The 23,780-nt window shown below is 34.3% G+C and overlaps 1 protein-coding gene across 2 annotated transcripts in view; it reads left to right on the top strand.

Moving 5' to 3' along the window:
• NEGR1 (neuronal growth regulator 1) overlaps positions 1–23,780 on the top strand; it is a 1,040,964-nt gene that overhangs the window by 7,525 nt on the left and 1,009,659 nt on the right. The window lies entirely within an intron of this gene.

Consider the following 23,780-nt stretch of genomic DNA (forward strand, 5'->3'; position numbering starts at 1 on the left):
GAGACCGGAGTTTGATACCTGCACTAGGAAGATCCCATTGCAACCTACTACAGTATTCTTGCCTGGAGAATCCCCATGGTCAGAGGAGTTTGGCAGTACACTAATAATTAGTACACCATATCTAAAATGTGACAATTTATAAGATATTGGAGAAATTTAATAATAGAAGTTTTTTGATGTTTTGTTCAAGTATTTTTCTTTTATACTGTGTTAAAGTTGATTGGCAAAACACCTGGGTTTGTAAACTTTATGACTGTTGTTCATCCATTTCTAGGGCCTTAATATTGAATCTTGCCTATATCAAGCCAACTGCCACTATATTTTAAATTAATGAATTTTTGGAAGGATAAGCAAAAGATTAAATGTATTTTTCCTTTAGATTATTAATTATTTCAAATTTTAATAATTTCGGTATCTTTATTGCTGCAATAGATCTGCGTGCTTATCGTGATTGAGTACTTTTTATTGAATCCATTTATCAATAGTCTCTGTCTTTAAGTAATGCCTGCAGAAGTCCTATTGGATTGAGACACATACATTGGAATAATTCAGTGTCTTTAAATTGCAGGATACAAGCTATTAGTGAGTCTTGAAGAAAATGTATTAGCTACTAAAGGTATTTTTTTTAATAAATTGTACTAAAATATGGTAGAAAGCATTATACATAGTAAAGGTAAGTTTTATTTGATTAAACTTTTATTTTTTTATGTTTGTGTGTTTATACTCTGTCATTTAGATGTATTTCTTACTGTAGATTTCATCAGAAAAAGTTTGTAATGCAATTATAAGGTACAGTTTTAAGATTATTGAGATGTATTTAATAGTTTTCAGAAGATCTAAGATTTTAAATTATATAGGAAGGCTATTGCTCTTTGTAATTATAATTAGCTGATAACAGGAACAGTTCAAAGTAGCAAAGTGTCCATTGTAACCTTCTAACATTTTTTCTTTTCCTGCCTCAACTCATGGAGTCTCCTCTTCCTTTCTCCTAAGGTTTCAATTAAATAAAATCAATAAAGATACAGAGGTATAGAGAATTGGGTATTTGTTGAGAATGAATAATCTCAATTGTGAAAAGTAGCTACACTCCCCAAGCCAGAGCTTAACTTTTGTATCATTCTGACTATCTCCCAGAGGTAGGTCAACTGTACTTTATAAACCACAGAGTATTGATACTAGCTGATAGAATTTTAATGTGGTCATATGGCTTTGATTTATAATGTTGAGGAGGTTATCTATTAGCATAGTGTTTTCTAAGCCATATCAAGTTCTGAATCCTGACAGAAGACCTTTGATGCTCTTAAGCATCCAGCTGGCATGAAATTTGGTCTTTTAATCACTTTCTCTAGGAAAAGGGGAATATAGGAAAGGAGGAATTTGGCAGTGTTGCCAGTATTAGTGTTGCTGTTTTGAAGAGAAGCCAATACATTATACTTTAGCTGGTAATTTGTTCAATTTAAGGAGGATGTTTATAACACTTTTTGGTCCAGAACTAAATTATTTTTCACTGAATTTCACTAAGTCCTTTGGACACAGGTCCGGTGCCCATACTCATGCTACAAGATTGGGCTTATTTAAAACTATAGCTGCTACCATGAAGTACTGAGAGATTTTGGATGAGTTAAAGGGCACTGGGGGAAAAGTGTGTTTGTTCTGTTGTCTTCAGAAACCCCTTTCCTCTCATGCAACTAAGTTAAAAGATGTTATAAGGATTTAAGAGATACTATGAACATAAGAGCTATAATCAGAAGGCAGGAGAGTATTTTCTGTTTATTCTCTCCAATTATATCACATACTATTGTTTCAGAATATTGCGTAAATAAGTCAAAGGGAACATAAAGTTTTCCTAATGCTATAATATTTCTTATAGGAGATCATATTTAGATATATCTGATTTGTAAATAACTTATTTTCAAATTAATGTCTTGGTAACTGATCAGCTAAATAGAAAATGACATCTGTATTACTTAACACATTGCTGGCACATTGTTAGTTCTCAAAATCTGAATGTGGAGTGAAGGAATTGAAGGAGAGCTGAAGGAAAAGAGAGAAGAAAGGCCAGGAAGAAAGTATGATATATAAGTGACTTCTAATCAAAACCTAAGACTTTAGATCACCGGGATACATAAAGTTCAGCCTATATTATCCTACATGGAATAATTGTAATAAAAAGGAATCAATTATATTTCATATAATTTATTAAATAATCAGAATGATCCTAAATGTATACCCTCCCCATGATGAAGTGAGATATATATATATATATATATATATATATATATATACACACACACACACACAGACACATATTCACACACTGTGTATACTGAAGTTCTGAAAAAATACACTAAGTATATATCTTCCTTCAGTGTTACTAGTCCATTTATGTTTATTTTAAAAGGTAGATTAGCACTTTACCTTGGCCTGCAGTTGGATCAGAGGCTAATATGGGGAGAATATGTTCACAAAAAGAAATTATATATAAGTTATTGAGTTAAATGCTCACTTGTCTTCTTGAGTATATGTCATTGATCACTTTTCTTGTTCACACATCGCTTATATGAAATAATAGATACAAAGAGTTAGTTTAGCTTATCCACAGAGTTTATCTTTTATTGTAATTGATTAGTTGCATTGAAACCTGTCATGCTTTGAGGTGTCCAGAATGGGAATAATGCGAGTTTGATTATCTACTTCTCTATTTCCTGGCTGTGTGACCTTGAACAAATGTCTTTAGTTGGCACCTCCCTGGCAGAACAACATGGATCATATGAGATAATGCATGTAAAATGCTAACATATTATCTGCCCTTTAGCAAGCACAACATCTATATCAGCTGATGATTTTAATCTGCTTGTGTTCTCCTAGTCTCAGTCTGAAATGTGTTGGCAGTACTTATTGATATGGGCATATTTTCCTCATTTAAGTCATTTTACCAATCATTTGTGAAACCACTGTGTAGTATCAATTGAAGATATATTTTTGTTGTGATGTTGTTAAATAATGCTTAAGTGAAGTCCTGTGGTAGCAGATGGTGAGCTGAGCCTTGGGTCAACAGAAGACTGCACGGAAATTTGAAATAAAGAAGTTTTTACTCACAGGGCTTAGATGAAGTAGACTGCACACCTCTAGGGGCTGCACAGGGAGGTCAAGGCAAGATGCTTGTAGAGAGAGCAGCAGGACCGGGGGCACATTACTTTATTGTGGTTCCTGGGTGGAATGATATAGGGTTCCGTGGTGAAGGACAGATTGGTCACTTCCAACCAAAAAGAATTAGATTTTATCTAAGGGGAAGGCACAAGTTGGGAGGCAGGGGAGAATGTTGGTCACAGGGATTGCTGAGGAAATGATGTCAGAACTTACATTTGCCTGTGAGTCTTCTCAGCTTATCTAGGACACGCACCGGCTGGAGGGACTAGTGTCAGCTCAGGGTCTCTTTGGCCCACTTGGTGCCCACTTAGTCACAGAGTGGATGCATGGGCAGCAATAGCATAAAGTAGTTTAGCTAAATCTTGACATTTTATATTTTAAAGATCCTACTTAATGGGCATACTTGTATTTGTTGTTGCTGAGCCCAATGACCAAGTCAGAAGACTCCAAATCTGGAAGTAGAAACACACTATAAAAGGTTTTATTTATAGGGTGCAGACCCAGATAACTCAATAGTAGTGAAACCCCAAATTGTATGCTCAACAAACTGATGGTGATTTGATTCACTTACCAGAAGTAAGAGATCCCTGTAATTGGGTATTCGCATGAAACATCAAGGACAGAAGGAAAAATGAGAAGAGACAGAAAAGAAGAAATAAGAGGGATTAGAAAATACAATGAGATGGCAGTGGATGAGTTTAGAGGGTGAAGATGAACATTTGTGACAGAGTCTAGAATGGGAGAGGCGATGACTGGTGACAACACTGGAATTGTCGATAAGAGGGTTAGAATAAAAAAAATAGCTGTGTATTCTCGATAAGACAGCCAATAATTATTCAGGATTAGACATGCACTTATCGTTTCTTAGGGCATCTGTATGTTATGCTGAAGGCAGTGCAGTTCAGATGTAGTCTATGGGCAAGAACACTCTGTCTGTATTGCTATTTTTATTCATAGACAATATGTTCAGTAGAAGCTCAGGAATTATGAATGCTTGCTCAAATTCTGCACATTTGCCAAATGCATAACAACAAGATTTAAGTTCATAATCATGACGAAGCCATCAACACCATGATTCAGATTCAACTAACACGTATTGAGTACCTACTATATATGACATAGTTTCACAACAATATGTGATAAGGTATTGCTTTTCCAGCTTTATTGCTAAGTAAATTCAGGCTTAAAAATGTAATGTAACTTGCCTCAGGTAGAACAGGTAGTGACTGAATCAGAATTCAAATCTAGGACTTTTATTCCAAGCCTCATGACTTGATTATTGTGTGTCTGTCCCTAAGAAAACATAAAAACAGTTGATAAATTTATTGCTTACTAGGCTTTAATGCTTATTAAACATCATTAAGGACCAGCTGCATTTTAGTAACTAAGTTAACAATCATTTTAAAATAATCAAGAATGTGTGTTATGTATTTGATGAAGACTGTTACATTATTTTAGATGAGAGTATTAGAGTATATCATATAGTTCTAACTATTTAGAGGGCTTCCTTGGTGGCACAGATGGTAAAGAATCTGCCTGCAATGTGGGAGACTCAGATTTGATCCCTGAGTCAGAAAGATCCCCTGGAGAAGGGAACTAGTAGTTGGAAAATAGTCAATTCTTAAAACTGTAAATATTCTGGGGGGAAAAAAAAAACCCTCTCATCCCCAAATGGTTTTATCCATAATGATTACAAGGTATTGATAATACAAGAAAAAAAAAAGAACAGCCTTTGAATGTCATCTGTAGTTAAGCATTATACATTTGTTACATCCTTGGATCCTTGCAACAACCTAAATTTTTCTCCTTTATAAGTGGAGAAACCAACTCAAAGAAGATGAATATCTTTCTGAGCTTTAACACAGCTAGTAAATCGCATAACCAGGGTTTGATTCTAGACATGTGTGTCACCAAAGCCCTTGCTTATTTTTTTAAAAACCATAGTATTTCTTGAAGCTTTTTGTATACTGTACTCCTTAACAGAAAGAAAAAGAAGCTGTTACTTGCTATAGTATTCGACATAACCAAATTAATCTTTTGAATGCTAATTCTGGTATAACTAAACAGCTGAATCAAGTTGAATTATAACCCTCCTTTGAAAAGTATTAGGCAGCCTAGAGTGTTGAGCACTGTTATTTCCCAAGATAGATGGGAAGATTAAAAAAAAATTAGGGATGAATAAAAGATGCACTTATACCAAATTCATTAAACATGTCAGTAATATGTTATAAAGTTTTATGTTTAATTACAGTTGAATAAAGTGAAACATTGGAATTAGATAGTTTGCCTTTTTCTGATGGCTGGTAGAAGTATACAGAGTTTATAGCTTAATTGAATGAAAACTTTTTTTTATCTAATGCTGTGTTATTTAAGAATCTTCTTAGATGTGTTTACATATCCATTTTCGATAGATTTTATCCTAAGAGGATAGTGTATTTTATGATGATTTGTTTTTCGGCTATCTAAAATTCTCCCAATATAAAGTCCTGTTTTTATCTCATATCATTCAAGAAAATTTTCAACCCTCTATAACCCAATTCTAACTCCTCCTTCCTTCTCCTGTGATTTCTGTATTCTTCTACATTTTATTTATTTTATAAATTTCACATTACAGTATATTCTTATCTATTTTGCCTTTGCAAAAGACTATAACTGTCTTACATAACAGTCATTCACTTCTATTGTTGCAAATTCTTCAAGAACTTTGTATTTTGCTATTTGTATAGAATATGTTTACTAAATTCTAGGATACTTGATTTTTTTCATTTTCCTTTTTTCTTTCAGGAATTTCTTTTGTGTTTTATCCATTCATTTTGTTTTTTTCCCTATAGAAACATGTTCTTTTTCAGACATTCATTCACCAGTTTTTCAACATTTATTTATTGAGTCCTTGGCTTATGCTAGATACTTTCTTTGAGAATACAGTGATATAAGAGATAAGGTCTTGGCTATTGAATTTACCTTGTAGTTCAGTCTGTATCCTCAAATAGTGTTGTGTAAACAAGTTATGTTTGACTTTTTACTTCACCAACTATTAGTTCTATGGTCACAGGGATGTTATTTGGGTTTTATGAGACTCAGTTTTCTTGTCTGTAAAATAGAAATGCTTACAGCTACTCCTATATATTTCTGAATCCTGGTAATAATTCATTGGAATGTGCCCAGAACAGTACTTAGCACACAGTTGGGGCTCAAGGTCAGTGTCTTTTCTTTCTCTCTTTCTCACCCTTCCTTCAACATTATAGCTGTAACTTATGGCCAGGACTATCTAGTTAAAGAAATTGTTGCATGTTATATTATGTTTCTGGTGTTCTGTTTGTTACTTAATACCTCCTGAGGCTCACCTACTTTTAATTCAGGGCAGCCTTTTGATGCCTTGAAAAAGTAGACTTAGAATATGTGATGACTATCGTTCATCTTGTTTCTATTTCTCACTCATTTTTTCCTTCATTTGAGATGCTTTGCCTTCATACTCTCCTCTCTTTAATACTATTTTACATGGATTTTCCCCTAAATTTATTGTCAGTTTTTGACATATTCTGAATGTTCATGAGAAATGTATTTTCTTCCTGACAGTTGCTTTTGCAGGCATCAAAACCATCTTGTCATCATTAAATGTTTCTTCTAAAATCCTACACTCTTCTCAGTATACTTGAATTAATCATTTTTCTTGGTTGGAATAGTAGTTTATGTAAGGAACACTTGGTAATTATCACCTGTTCCTCTGTTTGATCCACAGAACAAACAATATTTGATATTCTTCTGCAAATAATTCTTCATTGAAATAGCACTTCCATGCTTTAGCCACTTAATTTTATGAATTAATTTGAACTTTCTACCCCCAATGGAAAGTATGACACTTCTCTCTAATCTCAATAATTGATGAGCTGATTTTCTGACTTCTTGGGCATTCTAAAAAAATCTCATCATATTTGACATGTACAATCACTTGATTTCTGGCAGACAATATCTAGTCTTTTCTATATCACCTGGCTTCACATAGCATACAATTTGCATGATTTTATATGGGGAAATCACTAATGTGTAAATTATTGTTAATTTTCTTCATTTGCATTAAAATCAAGGGACTTCCAGGATATTAAAAAGCAGAGACATTACTTTGCCAACAAAGGTCTCTCTAGTCAAAGCTATGGTTTTTCCAGTAGTCATGTATGGATGTGAGAGTTGGACTATAAAGAAAGCTGAGTGCCAAAGAACTGATGCTTTTGAACTGTGGTGTTGGAGAAGACTCTTGAGAGAGTCCCTTGGACTGCAAGGAGATCAAAACAGTCAGTCCTAAAGGAAATCAGTCCTGAATATTCATTAGAAGGACTGATGCTGAAGCTGAAACTCCAATCCTTTGGCCACCTGATGTGAACTGACTCATTGGAATGACACTGACACTGGGAAAGATTGAAGGTGGGGAAGAAGGGGACAACAGAGGATGAGATGCTTGGATGGCATCACCGACTGGATGGACATGAGTTTGAGCAAGCTCGGGGAGTTGGTGATGGACAGGGAGGCCTGGTGTACTGTAGTCCATAGGGTCACAAAGAGTCGGACACACCTGAGACTGAAATGACATTAAAATCTCGATTCACTTTTCTTCTGCTGTATACAAGAAGAGAACATTTTCAAATATCTCTAAACCTTTTTAATATCCTCATCATCTTTTTTTTTTTTTTTTTACTTCCAGCTACAAATATATGTGCACTTGGGCTTCACTGACAGCTCAGTAGGTAAAGAACCCACCTGCAGTGCAGAAGATACAGGAAACAGGAGTTCACTAGCTCTATACCTGGGTCAGGAAGATCTCCTGGAGGGGTAAATGGCAACCCACTCCAGTATTCTTTCCTGGGAAATCACATGGACAGAGAACCCTGATGGACTATAGTCCCTGGGATTCCAAAGAATCAGACCACACCCAGCGACTACACACACACACACACACATACACATATGTGCATTTAGGTTGGAATCTTAAAAACAGTGCCATACTTCTTTGAATCATTAAAAAAACTGGATCAGGAAACTGATTAAGATTAGTTACTGCTCAATAAAATTATTTAATGATAATGTTCAACCTACAGGTTATGAGATAAGATTTGCAAACTCCTTGGCATCATTCCTGATACAAAGTAAACAATATATTTTAGCTATTATAATTTTTATAAATATCATTAACAATAGACTTTCATTAATTTAGGGGATTAGCTGACAGCAGCCAAAATGAAGATCCTCTGGTAATGTGCTTACTTCTATATGCTCCAGCATACTTTAGGGACTTATTTCATTACTTATTCTTTGTTTCAGGTAGGTCTTCTTGCTATAGTCTCATCTTTTATGTTGCTTTCTTTTCCTCATCAGTTGATTTTCCAAAATGGCTTTTCAATGATTTCCAAGTTCTATTCATTTTCTAAATGTAGCTCAATGCTGTTTTTTTCAGTAATTCTTTATTAATTGCTCGAAATTAAAAAACAAAATTTAAACACATGAAGATATATATGTCTTCATCTTTATATACCCAAATACCTATATACATGTACATATTTACAGATTTACTTACTTCACAATTTGGTAAGACCACATAATTATTTTGCATTATTGTTGAGCTTAATAAAATATCTTTGGGGAACGAGCAGTTCTTTCTTTGCATTTTAGTTATTTTTATGCATATAAGATACCTCTATCCCACTATAGATCTTGAAAAGAAAGAATTTTTACCTTACTTGCCCTTGTATTATCTGGGGCACTGAGTGGCTTGGTGAGTGGAAAAATATTTGTGAAATAAGTAAATCAATCTATACAAAACTAGTTTGTCATAATAGAGTCTTTTGCATGTTTGGTTTTTGGATATATCTACTTATGAGATACATATGCATTTTTAATTTGTGAATTTATCACAGTTTATACTAATTAACATATTTTATATACAAGTCCCTCTTGGAGTATAGGTTAAGGTGGATATGTATCCACATCTCTGTTACTTAGTGCTCATTTTACTGTTATATAAATCACCAGAAATTTTGTGAGACAGGGGGACATGTTTGCCTTATAAATATTACTGTTCAGTTTAGTTCAGTTGCTCAGTTGTGTCCGACTCTTTGCAACTCCATGGACTGCAGCATGCCAGGCTTCCCTGTCCATCACCAACTTGGAACTTGCTTAAACTCATGTCCATCGAGTCAGTGATGCCCTCCAACCATCTCATCCTCTGTTGTCCTCTTCTCCTCCTACCTTCAATCTTAATATTACTGTTGTACTCCCAGCTCTTGCCTGGAAAATCCCATGGATGGAGGAGCCTAGTAGGCTGCAGTCCATGGGGTCGCTAAGAGTCAGACACGACTGAGCGACTTCACTTTGACTTTTCACTTTCATGCATTGGAGAAGGAAATGGCAACCCACTCCAGTGTTCTTGCCTGGAGAATCCCAGGGACAGGGGAGCCTGGTGGGCTGCCGTCTATGGGGTCGCACAGAGTCGGACACGACTGAAGTAACTTAGCAGTAGCAGTAGCAGCATTATAATGATACAATAAAATGGATGGAATATAACCTCACCAAAGATCATCTCAGGAATTAATCAGTGTGTTAGTTTTTCAAGTAACACTACCTAAAAATAAGAATTCTGGTATTTGGTTAAATAAAATAAAATAACAAATATGTCATCATTGTTAAAATATATTTAATTATTTTAGTATTAATTTTTACACATTCAAAAGCCTTCAATATAGAGTTTCTGGTTATTTAATAACAAAATTCATTAAATGAGAAGTCAAAGTATGATTATGAATATATATTATAAATTTTGAATTAAAATTTACACATTTATTTGCTATTACAAAATAATAATTATATATTAAAATGTTGCACATATGTTTTCTTATTTAAATATTGAAACATTTATTAAGGAAGTAGGACAATTGTTAAAATTCCAATTTTACAAATGAATAAACACTGGTTTAGATGTTTAAAACTTCTTTTTGGTTATGAATGATAATTGTTTCTTTGAAATATCAAAACGGGCAGAAATTCAGTCTGAATTCTTGTTCAGTATACTTTCTTCTTATTATTAATTGCATAGATATAAATTACTCAATGATACAAATTTTATTTTGATTTAAAGGGACTCTAGAACATTTTGGCCTCCACATTGAGTGTACCTTTCATAACTGACTGAGTAATGTCTCTAATCCAGAGACTACTATTTCCTATTTTGATCTATTCCCCATTAGTTTTTACCTGTTCCCACTGAAAGAAAATATGTGCGGAGTAAGTAATGGACACTTCTAAGAAGAAATAAAATCATATGAAGAAAAGAAAAATTAGGAAAAAATAATGAAGTGAAATGACCTAATCTTTTCCCAGTATTACACTATTGTCATTATCATTCTCTCTCTCTCTTTGTTTTCAGTTTGATGCCTTCTTTCCTTCAGTCTGTACCCCAAAAGAAGAAGGCAACAGGAAATGATAAATTACTTTTAATGCTATTCTTTAGCCAATTGCACAATGGAGATACCGCTTCAATTAGAGAGAAGGAGGTCAGAAGAAGATAATACTTTACAGAAAGAAGTGGTTGTGTAGCAGTAGTTTGAGAAAGATAGAACAAACTATTCAAGTAAAGAGAACATCATATTCTACAAGTGTTTGTTCTTTGTCTTTTTTGTTTGTTTTGTTTTGACTAGATAGAAGCATCACAAGCTTAAAAAATGTATACGATTTAAAGTTGTTTTTATTAAGCATATATTTAACTTTGACAGTGGATTTTCCCTTACTTATTAGTTAGGAAAAAAAAACCAGCAAACTACTTACACATAAAAAAGGAACATTTCTTTTGGAGAAATAAACATCCAATTTGTATAGGTAACTTCCAATAGTAAAATGAAGGACTGATCACTCTGATCAGCATTCCTCCAGTGGTGTTATGGGGAAAACTGATCTATACATTATTACTACAAAATAAACTATTTCAGCTGACCTGTGTTTGATCAACACTTTATTTCTTCAAAAAAATTCTAACTGGTGTCAGTAGCATGCACCTTCTCTTTAATATATACATGGAAGTTTCTTTTTTTTTTTAATTTTATTTAATTTTTAAACTTTACATAATTGTATTAGTTTTGCCAAATATCAAAATGAATCCACCACAGGTATACATGTGTTCCCCATCCTGAACCTTCCTCCCTCCTCCCTCCCCATACCATCCCTCTGGGTCATCCCAGTGCACTAGCCCCAAGCATACATGGAAGTTTCTTCCTGTGAGTTTAATTCTGAGATTAGCAGAGTTAAAATATGAAATACTTTTTGAAAATACTCAATAAAGACTATTGGTAAAAATAGATATAGGTGGAGTAAGTAATAGGTTTGTAGACAATTAAAATCTAGATGTATTCTATATTCAGAATGCTTCATAAATGTCTGTAAATTCTCATTCCACTTTGAGGAACAAGAAACTGAATGTATAAGCATCTTAATTAGAGCCTTATGGGAAGGACAGGGAAGCCTGGAGGGCTACAGTCCATGGGGTCTCAAAGAGTCAAACATGACTGAGAAACTGAACAATAGCAAATGGGATACAAGAAAGATAGTGTGGAACTTAAGCAGCAGTCATATTTGCTGTTTTGTTGTAAAAAAAATAATTTTTAGAAAGATTTTTAAATTGTAGGACTTCTCAATATTTGACATGATGATGTTGTTCATTAACATGATGATGTTAAAATGTTTATTTTACCAAATATGTAGCTTTATCAAAAACATTTTATCTTGGATTTTTTTTTTTTTCCCCTAAGTGCCTCTTCAGATTGGGGCTTCCCAGGTGGCTCAAAGGTAAAAGAATCCAGCCTGCTGATGCAGGAGATAGGAGATACAGATTGAATCCCTGAGTCAGGAAGATCCCCTGGAGAACCATTCCAGTATTCTTGCCTGGAGAATCCTATGGACAGAGGAGCCTGACAGGCTACAGTTCATAGCACTGCAAAGAGTCAGACACTGACTCTATGAGTGTGACTGAGCACACACACATACACTCTTCAGATCACTACTGTGTATAACGTTCTAGAAACATGTACATTAGAAGAGTTGCCTATTGAATTTTATCTTAAAAAGTGATCAAACTTAGAATGTTTTTAAAAGCACATTATCTTAGGTGGCAGAATCACAATACTAGTTTCCACATTGGTTGTGGATTTAAATGATAACTAGTAAACCTGTAAAATGGTAATAAAGAAAAAGTTATATGTTTCCATAGCCATCTATTTACTTCCTGGTTGTGTATTCCAGCAGTTCACATTGGTTGTGGATTTAAATGATAACTAGTAAACCTGTAAAATGGTAATAAAGAAAAAGTTATATGTTTCCATAGCCATCTATTTACTTCCTGGTTGTGTATTCCAGCAGTTCACTTAACATTTCAAAGCCATGTTATCTATAAAGTGAAAGTGAAAGTCCCTCTCCAACCCCATGGACTTTACAGTCCCTGGAATTCTCCCGGCCAGAATACTGGAGAGGGTAGTTCCCTTCTCCAGGGTTCTTCCCAACCCAGGGTTTGAACCCAGGTCTCCCACTTTGCAAGCGGACTCTTTACCAAATGAGCCATCAGGGAAGCCCATCTATAGAGTGGGGGTTAATCTATAATTCACAGAATTTCTCTGAGTATAAAAGAGGAAATTACATAAAGCACTTGATGCAGTGAAGGATGTAGTAAGCCACTGATGAAATTTGTTATTATTTCTCTTATTGCTTTAACTTTATAAGTAGCTATTTTAGAAAATCATCTTAAATGACAAATCTACAGATGCAAAAATCACAAGGTAAAAATTCAAACAATTACTAACTACTAAGAACTGAAGAGTAAGAACAACAAAAGAGATGACCCCTCTGAGAAAACATAAACTTTACTTGCTTTGCAATCTTGCCTAAGAAAAAAATCACATACAGTGAAGTCCTTCAGTCCTGTCTGACTCTTTGTGACATTTTGGACTGTAGCCCAGTAGGCTCCTCCGTTCATGGAATTCTCCAGGTAAGAATACTGGAGTGAGTTACCATTTCCTTCTCCAGGGCATCTTCCGAACCCAGGGGTCGAACCTGGGTCTCCCGCATTGCAGGCAATGCTATTCTTGTCTGTGGTTTTGTCTCCCCCCCTGCATTTTTGCCTAAGGGAAAAACCACATACAAGAATAAAAGTTTTATTTGCATCTCATTATTATCAATGGACATTTATTTGGCTTACCCATGATTGTGTTCTTGTAAGTATCAATTAAATAGGATACTTACTCTTTAGAAGACTACAAAGAGAAGTACTCTTTCTGTGTATAAACTTCCTTTCTATGCTAAGTTTGATATGTTGGAAAACTTTTCTGTGTTGCTGTGGAATATAATAAAAAATAACATTTTCTCCTCTCATTACAGATGAGATAAAACTCTCCCTTTGGTTTTGAGAGACAGCCTTTAAATACTAGAATCCACTACCATGGTTTGTTGATTCTTTGATGAGTCATGAAGCATGTCTTCAGTTATCACAGTCAGTCACAATGTGACTGAGTGTGTATAAGAAAAAAAAAGGGATTTGAGGAACAAATAGCATATGTCAATGTATAAAAGGGAAAGAGGAGAGAGTAGTAGTATGGAGAGGACTCTAATGCTCTGTCTAGACTCGTAACTACTTCATCCTCATCTGTTAACCATTTCTTTAGGAAGCTGGCTTTTTCCCTGTTGTATCCTTAGCACCTAGCATACTGCCTTAATTAAGTATACTGCATTGAATTAAATTGAATTGAACTGATTACTATTCATTGCTTTTTGTTTTTAATACAGTTTTCAATTGCTGATCTCATATACATGGTAAATTTTGGCATATCCTACACTGCAAACTTTGGCTTGCTTAGGTATAGTCATAAACTATTTATATACATATGTAGTCTTGTCATTGTTCAGATCACATGATTTAAAACAGGAAAACACAAACTATAAAAATATATAATGATAAAGATCTTGGATGTCAGCAGAAAAATATTTTCATATTTTATATGGAGATACATTTTTTTTTGGAGATACATTTTTAAAAGAACTTGCATAATTTTCTCTTTGTTTCTTGTGATCCTCAGAAAGGCTCAATGTGAAGACAATTATAAAAGAAATCAAATTACCAAGGTCATGTAGCTATAAACTAAACAAACTAAAATGAGATATCCTGCATCTTTTTGTTCTATGAAACTAAAAAGTGAAGGGTTCATTTTAATGCACAAAAATGTTAGTACTTTTAGAATTTAATAGATTATTTTCCAATTATAGGCTGTTTTCTCAGTATTCATTATTCTTTTCTTTTAAGATGGAGTTACAAAATAACAAATTACTTAGATTCTATATATTTGTATTACATTCATTACAAACTTATGGTACATATAGTACTTCTGTCATAATACCCTGTGGACTTCATGGTAATTACTAATTTTATTTCATAAATGCCAATGGCTTATTTATGTGAAAATAATCTTTTTTTGGGGGGGGGGAGGGTGGGGTGGGCTACCCAGGTGGCACTAGTGGTAAAGAATCTACCTGCCCAAGCAGCAGATTCAAGATATATGGGTTCAGTCCCTGGGTTGAGAAGATCCTCTGAAGTAGGAAATGGCAAGCCTCTCCAGTATTCTTGCATGGAAAATCCCATGGACAGAGGAGCCTCGCAGTCTACTGTCCATAGGGTTGCAAATAGTTGGACATGATTGAGTGAGCGACTTACTTATCTCTTTTTCCTTTGTGTACTCTCCTTTTTCTTGATAATATTGATAACAACAGTGGTCCTGGGGGTGGGGGTGGGGGTCAGTGAATGTTGGAACCCATGTGAATTCCTCAGTCTAGGCACTGATGATGTTTTGGTCTAGTTAGTTCTTTATTGTGGAGGCTGGCCTGTATGTTGAAGATGTTTAGCATATCCTAGACCTCTGTCCACTTGTACCAGTAGCACACACTAGTAACCCCCTGAGTTACAACAACCGAAAAGGTCTCTGCTGCTGCTGCTGCTGCTAAGTTGCTTCAATCGTGTCTGACTCTGTGAGACCCCATAGACGGCAGCCTACCAGGCTCCCCCATCCCTGGGATTCTCCAGGCAAGAACACTGGAGTGGGTTGCCATTTCCTTCTCTAATGCATGAAAGTGAAAAGTGAAAGTGAAGTCTCTCAGTCGTGTACGACTCCTAGCGACCCCGTGGACTGCAGCCCACCAGGCCCCTCCATCCATGGGATTTTCCAGGCAAGAGTACTGGAGTGGGGTGCCATCGCCTTCTCCGGAAAAAGGTCTCTATGTATTGTCAAATATCCTTAGTGGGCAAAATAATTCTAGAATGTATTTTGTTAACTGCTTTGTTACCTGGATTTTTTTTTTAAATTTTATTTTATTTTTAAACTTTACATAATTGTATTAGTTTTGCTAAATATCAAAATGAATCCGCCACAGGTATACATGTGTTCCCCATCCTGAACCCTCCTCCCTCCTCCCTCCCCATACCATCCCTCTGGGTCGTCCCAGTGCACTAGCCCCAAGCATCCAGTATCGTGCATCGAACCTGGACTGCCATCTCATTTCATACATGATATTTTACATGTTTCAATGCCATTTGTGCATGTTTCCGTTTTTGTTTTATTTATCCTTTAGTATAGATTCAAATGTCATATTTCAGTTGTATTATATCTCTATTCAAAATTTGATTAAAACAGTAGATAAAACTAACAATTTTGTTTACACACAGAATATATATTCTAATTTTTATATGCATTTTAAATCATTTAATTTCTTTTCCTTCTGTGAACTGCAGTAATGAAATAAATGTTAGGAAGCAAATTGTGTTTGATATGTATAATGAAGTATTGAAGTTAAATTGTTAGAGTAATTTAATTCAATTTTAATGTTAAATGTATATTTTCTAGCTCCTCATCGATTTAAACTAGATAATTTACATAAACAAAAGACAAATTTGTGTTCTCTACTGTTGAGAGGGGGTAAAGGGAAAGGATCTGGCCGGCTGGTGAAGTGTTAAAATTTACAGTAAATGGCAATGAAGACGGACTTGTTTGGAATGTTCAGCTGGATGAACATTGTGTTAACACTTTTCTGGTATTTCTTGATGATATCATGTTAATCTGAAGAGCACTTAGCAGATACTAATTATCATCTGGTGAACACTCTTCAGTGGGAAAGGTGAAAATCTACTCAGTAGGTATAATGCCTGCTCAATTGTTAACCTAAACTGCAAGCTACCAAGCCTTAATGTTTTGGTGATAGTTTAGGTGTAAACAAAGCAAATGCTGTGTATTGTTTTATGCAATATATATTTCCTAGTGATAACATTACGATTTCTGTTATTTATATTTAAGAGTGGGTCAAATAACTTAACTTTGCTTATTGCAGATCATGTTATTGTGTGATTACCATATAAAATTCAAAATACAAACTTCCAGATTGTTCTTCATATGATTTTAAGCTATTATTTAATTTTCAGAAAAAGTAATAAATATTCATTATATTTCCGTGAAAGTTTAATGTTTTAAAATTAATGTGTATTTTGATAATCATAGTAGGCATTCTTAAATGAGCAAATTTTAAGCATCATATGTGAGATAGAGTACATTAATACCTGTCTCAACTTCAGCTGTTTCTCTTTGTTGATTCCTTTTTCTTCCAACAATGTATCCAAGACAAGTCCCAATTTCTTGAAATTTCCACTTCAATATCTAGACTTGGTGCACATTCATTATGATTTTTTGGATTATTATTGACTCTGTTACCAGTATCCTGATATCCAATAAATATTTTTATAGATTTTGATTAAAAATGTATGTATTGGATTAAACTTTTCCTGTACCTTTTTTCTTATATCTTCTTAGGAATGACTTAAAAATCTGTTACACTTTATCATCTTCATTACTGCAACATAAATGTTCTTAGCTCCTCCTATGTGAACACTTATTTGTTCCTGTATGAGTACTTCCTATATAACACTTATTCCTGGCTTGTTTTTCTATGTCTCCATGCTCTCTTCTGTAATTGATTGGAGAAGACTCATACTTAGCTGTGTCCCAAGATATGGCAGAAAGAATTCTATATTGAAGTGAAGATGCGTGCATGTGTGCTTAGTCACTCGGTAGTGTACGACTCCTTGAGATCCCATGGACTGTAACCTGCCAGGCTCCTCTGTTCATGGGATTTTCTAGGCAAGAATACAGGAGTTGCCATGCCCTCCTCCAGGGGATCTTCCTGACCCAGAATGGAGCATGGGTCTCCTGCATTGCAGGCGGATTCTTTACCATCTGAACCACCAGGGAAGCCTGAAGTGAAGATGAGTGTTGATTTATTATTTAATCCTGTTCAGGCTTATTGTCACTCCATAAAAGTATCCTGATTCTGTGACTTGATCTGAAATTCATTGTATTACTTTATGCCTAAACTTCTGGGCATCTAGCCTAATGAGATGGAAGGATTTCCTAGAGAGTGCACAAAGCATCCCAACATGAACTTTTCCATTCTTAAAGAATTTTCAAAAGAGATAGAATTAAATTCTACTATTAAAGATGCTTTATCAACAATGAGGAAGAAATAATGAATGAATTATAACTCGATATCTTAAGTAACACTGTCCAATGAATTCAGTATAAATTCTGCCCCTACATTATCAGATGATTTGAAAAAAGCACCTCATTTTTGGACCTATATGAGCCAACTCACCCAACTACATGAAATTTCTATAGTATTTACACTTGTCAAGCTATTGCTTGAGGTAAAAGGTTCTTTAATGAAAACATCAAATAAATCCAATAGCAACAATAAAACAACCTGCTAATGTGTATCCCTCTTCAGTAGGCATCACCATTTCAGTGTCCCTTAGCAATTTAATTACATTCTAGTCTTAGAAAATGCCACCTTGTCTTAAATGTGACCATTTTGTAATCAGAGGTCTGAACTGGGTGGTAGGAGGAAATAGCATATACTACTAGATCTATAAATCTGTATACTATATCATATAGATCATATACTATTTATGGAGCTATATCTTTATACCCTCAAATGAGCCCTAATCCTGATTAATCTGGAATGCCTAAAGAAATAGTTTCTTTATTAAAAACTGTCCTCCCTTGCCTTCTCTCTCTCTCACACACAACAGTGCCTCCTGTCTGAAAAAAAATTTTTTAAGATAAATGTATAAAGGATTAGATGATTGGATGAGATGAGATGGTTCGGTGGCATCACGTACACAGTGGCCATGATTTTAAGCTAACTCTGGGAGATAGTGAAGGACATGGAAGCCTGGAGTGCTGCAGTCCATGGGATTACAAAGAATCAGACATGACTTAATGACTGAACAACAAGAAAATGTATAAACTATACAGACCACTCTACATAGGAATTGTAAAGTAAGAGAACTTAATTCTTAATTGTGGAAGAAAAATCAACAAACGTGTTACAGATATAAATTAGAATTCTAAGTAAGACTGGAGTTTATCAAATTCAAATCATGGTAGTAGGGCTTGGTACACTAATGTTTGAAGTGGTTTTTGAGCCCTGAGATAACCTTGGTGTAAGACCACAGTGGTAACAAGATTTTTTAATAAATTCACGGACAAAACCTAAGGAGGCTAGATTGTACATATTTTTATGTAAAAATTCAGAAATGGATTTAAATAAAATATGCCTAATGTGAAAATGTGCTTTTATATAGTCAATTATTTGTAGCCAAAATATCATGATGTCTGCAAAATAAAAAAAAGAAATAATAATGTGCTGAAATTTTTATAAATAAAACTCTTTTCTATAGTCAGTCATCTTTTTGAGGAAGAAATTTAATGTTTTCCTGGACTGTATCCTTTAGTACAAAGGAAAATTGTTTTGAAGAAATATTATGAGAGAAATGTTTCATTGTAAGGATATAATTAAATATATAAATAGTATATATTTTGTCTTTTATTGTGTTGTTTTTGAAAATATATTTTTATAAAATAGATATTTTGCAATTGTGTATTAATAGATTGCTAATCTGATTTTTATGACATGTAATTCATAGGACAAATAAGATCTGCATACTGCACAAAGCTTATTTTGTTTAAAACAATCTCTTGCTTCAAAAAAAATCAATGTGAAACTGATAAAGAAAAGACATAGTGGTCAGCATAATATGCCCCATTTAAGATACAGTACGACCTTGCAAGTTAAAATATGTTCCTAGGCTACTCTTTCTTGTATACATTCACAAGAGAATTTCTAGTAAATAGGAGTCAATTTTAATGTCTCATTACTCTTTCCATACTTTTTTCTATTTTGCCAAAGGATCTTCACATAGGCATAAGAAATCCTCTGGTGAATTCTGCTGGGGTTCCCTACAAGAAAATAATTCATGAGTTCATCAATCTTTTAGTCCCTTCAATTTATCTGGAGAGTTATGGATAGCATGCTGGGTAGCAGTACATGGAACAGATCATCTTGAAAAATAATGCCATCTTCATAATGGGAAAGTTGCTATTTCCCAGTGGGAGTGAGCTGTTTAGGCTCTATAGATACGGTCCTATTGCAGATTGCTGCTGGCAGAGAAAATCACATTCTTCTTGATTTCCCATATTACTTTAAAAGTGTTTCAGTGGCTGAGACTTTAATTGTGCCCCAAATAGTACATATAGTCAGTATAAAAATCCTAATAAAAATGGATAAAAGAAAGGAATTTCATAGTTAAATGTATCATTCTCCTATTAAAACTTTCTAATGTATGAAGGTATTACAGGATTCTAAGATTATTAAATAATGTCTTACGTTGTCCATGCTGTTTCTGTAGACACAATGGCAAACAAGAAAGTTGGCTTCCGTGGTGGCTCAGACGGTAAAGAATCTGTCAGCAATGCAGGAGACCCGGGTTCGATCCCTGAGTCAGAAAGATCCGGAGAAGGGAGTGAAAGTCCACTCCAGTATTCTTGCCTGGAGAATTCCATGGACAGAGGAGCTTGGCAGGCTACCATCCATGGAATCGCAGAGTTGCACATGATTGAGTAACTAACACACACACATGCTGTGTCTGTAGACACAATGGCAAACAAAAAAATAGTCTTCATTGGCTTGTTTTGTATATTTCTTTTAGGTTTGATTATTTATTACTTGAAAATATGAATTTGTGTTTCATTGTCCCTAATTAAACTGTTAAATTACCAATTATTTATTTTAACAAACTATCATTTCTCTTTTCCTGAATGTCACAATATCTGTATATATGTTGATATAAAAATCATTTTCTTCTCCCTAAGTAGAGAGAAAAATAATTAGTTGAAATTCAAAGGTAGCATATTAGTCTGAGTTCTCCAGAAAAATAGAATCAGTGGAATATATATGTGTGTATGTGTATATATATATATATATATATATATATATAATATATATACTGTACATATGTATATATCTTGTGTGAGTATATCCATCAGTTTATCTGTTGATCTCTACCCACCAATGTTGCAGTCTCGAGGAGAATTCTTTCTTTGGAAAAATGCAATCTTTGTTCTCAATACTTTCAAACAATTGTATGAGGTCCTGAGTCTACTGATTTAAATTCCAATCACACTTGAAAAGTACCTTCATAGTAAACTCGAACTGGCTTTAACCAAACAGCTAGACACCATAGTCCAGCCATGTTGACACATAAGATTAACAGACTCAAGTAGTAAAAAGTAGATACGGTCATCTCTGATATCCATGCACATCTCCCAAGTATTGAGTGGAAAATTGGGAGTATTTCTAAGAAAAGAAACCTGATATTAAAATGAATCTGACTTTTTTTCTAGGAAATATGGTATATTATTTCTTTATTGTTCTTTTTTTTTACAAGTACTTCTTTGCCTGAAACTGTATTTCTCCTTTCGCTTTTTCCCCTATTTAAATTCAATTTAAACTTCAACATAAATGTTAAGTTTTATTTATGGTTCCATGCTCATATTAATCTCTCAACCAATGTTCACAGGTAATTATTCATATACAATAAAAGTAGCATGTTAACACAAAAATGCATGCATATGTATATACAATTAGATTGTATTTCTTTTTGCCTGAACATATTTATTTAAGACAAATAATTAGCATGTTTTTTAAACAGAAAAGTAAGAATTCCTTTTTGTGAGATTATTTCCCATGCTCATACATTTATCCTTTTAATAAATGACCAGAAGTATAATATTACAATGCATTAAGGAAATTATTATATATTTGATAAATATATTCATTTGAAATATTCTGTTTCTTCTATCAAGGTCACTAATCTATGATTTTTTATTACCCTGTGAATTTAAATACTAGACCAGTCACTCATTAATTTATTCAACAGATATTTATTTTTTATCTCTAGAAATTTTAACAAAATTATGAGGAATATTTTTAGAAAAGCTAAAAAATATTTTACAAATGCATAGATATCTTAAAAATTGCTCAAATTCATTAGATTTTCTTATTGCTATATAAACAAATTCATATGCTTTCCTTGGGAAGATGAAAATTTCTGAGATACTTATTAGGAACTTTTATTTATTCAGTTTGTGTGTGTGTGTTAAAACAGATTCAGAATGAGAGAACCTCTACAGTTATATGGGATCGTTGATCCTCTTTGAACATTATTTAAAATACTTGGTTCCATTCATGAAATGGGAGAAGGCAATGGCACCCCACTCCAGTACTGTTGCCTGGAAAATCCCATGGATGGAGGACCTTGGTAGGCTGCAGTCCATGGGGTTGCACAGGGTCGGACACGACTGAAGCGATGCAGCAACAGCATTCATGAAACAATAGAGTTATAGACCAGCACCTGTAAAGCATTCAATGTCCATTATTTATAGTATCATTAATTGCTTTTTTATTTTCACAAGGCATTCTGTGTGTTTTTAACTATATTTATTAAATTTTAAATTATATAGTTGTTTGTGGGAATATTTACCCAATGCCTGTCTCACTCATTAGACTTCTATAGAGCAAGGACCAGAGCTTACCCATATTTACTCCACACGTGTCACAGGGCCTAGCACATAATAAACTTTTAATTAAATTTGAGAATGGATTGTACATGTTTTATAGGTTTAGAGAGCAAAGACAAGAGGAATAAATTAATTTGTTGACATCCACAGAACTAGGAAGTGGAAGAGATTGGTTTTCTGAGTGTTTGGCTGCAAAGTTTATAGTGTTCTTTTACCATGTCTTGCTGACTCTCTTTTTGTCAGTCCTTAGGCAAAAATTTGGTTAATAATACATGGGATGAAAAGTTTTATCATTTGTCATGGGTTAAATAATATTCAAGATATGCCTTATTTGGAAAAGCAATAAAAGACTTATGCTTGTAAATTAAATAGAGCAAGAGAAATGCATTTATTGCTATTTTTGTGTAGACTGTGTGTGGCAGGGTTTTCAGCAGTAATATACATTTGCCTAAAACCTGTAGTATCTGCCATCTGACTGCTCTCCTTGCTACTGTTCTTCTACCCTGACCCTCCAACAATCTTTTCTCAACACAGCAGCAAAATGTTGATAATCCTTTTTAAAAGGGTAAGTCAGAAAATGTCAATCCTCTTCTCAAACTCTTCTAATTACTCTCTCATCAGATGTATAATCCAAAGACCTTAAAATGACTCCAAAGGCCCTATATGATCTGCCTGCAATTTGATTTCATCTCCTACTGCTCTGCCTCTTATTTTTACCTTCCTAGCTAACCATGCTCTTATCTAAAGACCTTTGTACATGTTACTCAATCTTGAAACATTGTTTCCCTCATCATCTTCATGGCTTGCTCCCTAATCCCCTTCTGCCTTTTAATCAAGGATTATACTTTTGTGACTTGTCACCACTTGACATATTATGCTGCTAAGTCACTTCAGTCGTGTCGGACTCTGTGTGACCCTATAGACGGCAGCCCACCAGGCTCCCCTGTCCCTGGGATTCTCCAGGCAAGAACACTGGAGTGGGTTGCCATGACATATTATATTATTTTTTATATATTTATTTGTTTACTGTTGGATGTAGAGTATAAGCTCATAAGGGGAGGGGTTTTATTTGATTTGTTTGTTGCTGTATTCCTGGCACTTAAAAAGTCATCTGATGCAAAGTATGCAGTAAAAATTTGTTGAGTGAATGAATGGATATTTGAGAGAAGGTTTAATAGGTATGTAGTCTATCAATAGCTCTTGTGTGTTTGCGTATTAGTTGCTCAGTCCTTTCAGACTCCTTGAGACCCCATGGAATATAGTCTGTCAGGATCCTCTGTCCATGGAATTCTCTAAGCAAGAATACTGAAGTGGATTGCCATTACCTCCTCCAGGGAATCTTCTTGACCCAGGGATCGAATCCAGGTCTCTTGCATTGCAGGCAGATTTTTTTTTACCATCTGAGCCACTGGAGAAGCCCATATTCATAGCTCTAGATACTTCAAACTTATTCCTTACAGTAAGTTATAACATCTGAACTAAAGAATTTGAGTAAATTTAGCTTAATTACTTACAGAAATAAAAATACTCACTGAAACTCAATTTAAACATCTAAATTTCTATCCAAAGTTGTTTACTCTATGACAATGAGCAAATCACCTAAATATGCTTTTGTTTCTCAAAAAATAAAATGATAAAGCAATTTTAAAATTCTCT

Source organism: Bos indicus, chromosome 3 (genome assembly GCF_029378745.1).
Source record: "Bos indicus isolate NIAB-ARS_2022 breed Sahiwal x Tharparkar chromosome 3, NIAB-ARS_B.indTharparkar_mat_pri_1.0, whole genome shotgun sequence".
Classification (NCBI taxonomy): domain Eukaryota; kingdom Metazoa; phylum Chordata; class Mammalia; order Artiodactyla; family Bovidae; genus Bos; species Bos indicus.